Here is a 3,990-nt window from a genome sequence, read left to right as displayed (position 1 = left end):
AGAGAGAGAGAGAGAGAGAGAGAGAGAGAGAGAGAGAGAGAGAGAGAGAGAGAAGAAACTGATTATTGCATAGTTCCTAACAACAAATTGCCCCACTCACTTTGAGTTAGCTACTGGCCCCTCTGATACTTCATCCAGGAAAGTCTGAAGGGGCCATCCCTTTATCATGCATTACAATTGGATCATAGACATTAGGAAACTATAGAAGGAGGGTATCTTAGGCTACAATTCCACCTCATTTTTACAGATAAGGAAATTAAAGCCCATATACATTAAGTGCCTTGCTCATGGTCTCCTAGGTATTAAGTGGCAGAGGTGGGATCTGAACCCAGGTTCTCTGATTCCAAATCCAATATTCTTTCCAATACGTAATGCTTCTTCCCTTTACAAAAAGGATAATTTGACCAATTAATTGTAGGGCTGATCCTGAGGGGGGGAAATGTGACAAAGATGAAATCAGTCTTTCAGTGGCCTTTGTCTGAATTCCATCTTCCCAAAGAGGAGTCTAGCATTCTTCTGCTGTCAGAGAGGAAAGCTCTGTCTAGGGAAGAAATTCCTCTAGTCAATTTATTCCTACTGAAGCGCTGAGGGATTCATTTTGCTTTACATATTAATCTCCCATTAAAAAAAAAGACCACAGAAAGAAGCATGTCTAAAAGAAATAAATCACAATAGTAGAATTTTATATATCAACATATCAACAGGGAGGATAATTTGAAAAAGAGATTTCCTGGTACTTCATATAGAGACTTATTTAGGGATTTTGTAATCATGCTCCCATTTTTTTTTAAAGAAAATCATGCGGAGTGTCTAATTTTCAGCATAAAGGAATAAATCAGTAACAGTGTAATCTTAGGCATCATCAGGGACCATATTTCAGAATGGAGAGTTTTCCTGGTATTCTGCATCAGGTGACTCCCTACCCTTTCTACCTGGAAAGTTAGCCCTCCTGACACACCTGAAAATTTCAATGTAAAATGTAGGTACATTGATACAATGATGTAGTCACTAAGTAAACGAAATGATCACACTCTTTAATTTTATCTCTATTACTCAGATTTTTTGTGTTGCAAAATTAGATGTACTATATGCTCCACAATGCCTGCTAGGCTTTTTGCCATTTCTACTTCCAGGAATCTGTTGCAGCAGTAGACAAGGACCGAGAAGAACCAATGTGAAGAAGGAAAACAATTCCAGGCCCTTTTAGAAGGACTAGGCAACTTTATGCATATGCTATTTTCAAGCCTTAAAGTGGAAAGAAGATAGGAAATTCATAGTATTCTAAGACTTCCCCTCACTATCTCCCACAAAAAAAGGAAGAAAAAAAAACACAAAAAAGAAAAAAAATGTTAGCATTGGTAATTTTGCATTTAAACATTTGTTCTCAAAAATAGTTACATTGTCCATCATTAACAACTTTTGGGGATTTCCTATGTAAAATTTATTGGTAAAAATAAAATAACAAAACATAACTATAAAAACAATGTTTGCAGGGATTTTTATGCTGTAACAATATACCATTTGGATTATGTTTTGAAAAGAAACAGAATCCTATTTTTTCCTCTCTGGTTCTAGTTGGATAATATTCTGGGCACCGAGATCTTCCTGTTCTCAATTGTGTTCAGTGGAAAGACCAACTTCCCCTCTAGTTTCCCTTAGTTTTCTAAGCTAGAACCTTTTTGTTCATTTAGCACAGCATGCTATCATGGATAGAAAAGCTACTTTGTTACAACTGAGAATACAAGTCAGCAGAAAAACTGTATTTTCTGTGTTACAAGTCAAGGCAGGGAGAAGCATCAGCTGGGAATACAGAAATGTTTCTATGGGGGCATGTGGCTTCTGAATATAAACCGTTTCCCTCAGGTTCTTAGAATATAAGAGAAAAGATACAGTCATCTGGGTTCATAATTGCTCAGTCGCTGGAATGACAGCAGTTTGCTTTGTTTGAGGTGAAGGGATCAAAATTTCTCAATCTGGGTGTCTGGTATCGACCATGGGGTTGTGAGATAAGATAAGCACTTGTTTGTCTTTTGGTTGACCTTGCGTAGAAACTGCAGTAGAGGAAAGCAAAACATAGGCATTAGATTTGACTAGTGTTTACCCTGGAAATGGAGGCTTATTCTAAAAATAGCACAGTGTTCTCTTCCCCTGCCACCATAGTACTAGCCACATGTACAAATAAAAATCTATAAATACGTTCAAGACCTCTATCTAGCTCTTTTATCTCAACAGGGAATTATAGAATCATAGATGTTATAGAATCACCAATTCAAACCTGGAAAGGCCCTCAGAGACCACGCAGTTCAAACCCCTGACTTCAAACGAAAAAAAAAAACTGAGGCCCAGGAAAGAGAAGCAATTGGTCTCAAGGTCACACAGGTAGTAAAAGAAATCCAAATCTCCACTCAGGTCTTTCAACACCAGATCCCAAATGCTTTCTCCCATTTCATACTGTGTCCTATAGGAGATATAGAATATATCTGGTGGCATATTGACTCAGAAAACCACAAATAAGCATTATCTATGTTTCATTGAAGTTTATTTGTTTGTAAAATCTTTCCCAATTACATTTTAATCCTGTTCTGGCAACACTGGGAGGTTTTTTGTTTTGTTTTGTTTTGTTTTTGTTTTTTGTGGAGGAAAGAGGCCTATGGGGCATAAGTTTGATTCCTCTGGTTTAGAGAATGAAGTCAAAGCTTGCAGTTAATTGATGCACATTCTAGTCTTTCAGTGAGACCAAAAAACCAGACAATTCATAAATGAGGCAATCACCTAATTTTAATATATCTGCTGCAATAGACAGAAGTGAAGGAAGGGTAGAAAAAAGCTACAAAGCTAGTCTATAAATTTCAATCACTCTATCTCATGCAAACGTGTCAGTATGCCAAATGGTACTCTAATTTGTGACCTTCAGGATTCAACAGGGAGTGGGAACTCCCAAGCTCGCTAGCCATAATAGAAGACACAGAGATCTTCAGGCGCACCCCCCCAGCCTGACCCCTCCACCCCCACCCCCCCCTTTATAATTGATACACCTTGGAGAGTGGCTTCACATAATGGCTATTTAATATATGTTTGTCAAACTGAATTGGACTGAGCATAAAGACACCTTATGCCTAGGTATCATAGATGTTTTCAATATTCATCAGAGGTTCTGTACCTGGTGAGCAGCCGATAACATCACAGAAGAAAGTACAGAAATTCATTCTAGCTTAACAGTCTGTAAATGACTGGTTGACCAAAAGGAGTCATTTCAGTATCAAAGGTTGTATACAGACAATTTATTGATTACAGGAAAAATAAAAATCAATTCCAAATTAGAAGAAAGAATATAAATAAGCAAAAGATATGGCATGGGATTTAAATAACACCAACCTGAGATATTTAAATATGCTTTGGGTGCTTAAAAAAAAAGGGACACAAAAAAAAGAACATTAAATTGAGTCCCTATGAGACTAAAAGAATCTGGAAACTACTTTAACCAAAAAAATACTTTATCTCTTTGTCAAACAGACATGACAGCTAAAAGCAATATCAGCTTCTTAGCATATAAACTTATTTGGGAAAAAGAAAAGAAAATTATATGATAACTTTGTTACATGCTTAAAAGGAATAACAAGTTATACAGAACAGATTTGCAATTTTGTGCACAATCATCTTTTTTTCTACTCTACTATGTTTTTTTAAAATTTCTTAAGTTCAGAATAAAATAAATAAAAATTTAAAAAAAAACCTTGCAGAGGACAAGAGTAATAGATACATGTAAACACAGCTTACTAGCTAGCAAGGTATCTATCCTTCTACTTGTCCATGTGTAGCTCTCTATCTGCCTGGGGACCTGGAAAAAACCAGTATGTGTGGTGAATGTGGGAAAGGATAAAGCAAGTATTCACATTTTATACATATCACAACTAACTGGGTAGATAGGGAGAGTGGTGATAGATAATTGATAGGATAGGATAGATTAAATAATTGGAGAGAGAGAGAGAA

General features: G+C 36.4%; 1 protein-coding gene across 3 annotated transcripts in view; it reads right to left on the bottom strand.

Moving 5' to 3' along the window:
* The window catches only part of LOC114050385 (transmembrane protein 196), a 60,635-nt gene that overhangs the window by 10,257 nt on the left and 46,388 nt on the right, over positions 1–3,990 (bottom strand). The gene's annotated exons all lie outside the window — the stretch shown is intronic.

The sequence above is a fragment of the Vombatus ursinus genome, unplaced genomic scaffold (assembly GCF_900497805.2).
Source record: "Vombatus ursinus unplaced genomic scaffold, bare-nosed wombat genome assembly UNPS02014799.1, whole genome shotgun sequence".
In the NCBI taxonomy this organism is placed as follows: domain Eukaryota; kingdom Metazoa; phylum Chordata; class Mammalia; order Diprotodontia; family Vombatidae; genus Vombatus; species Vombatus ursinus.
This window is presented reverse-complemented; position numbering and strand designations above follow the sequence as displayed.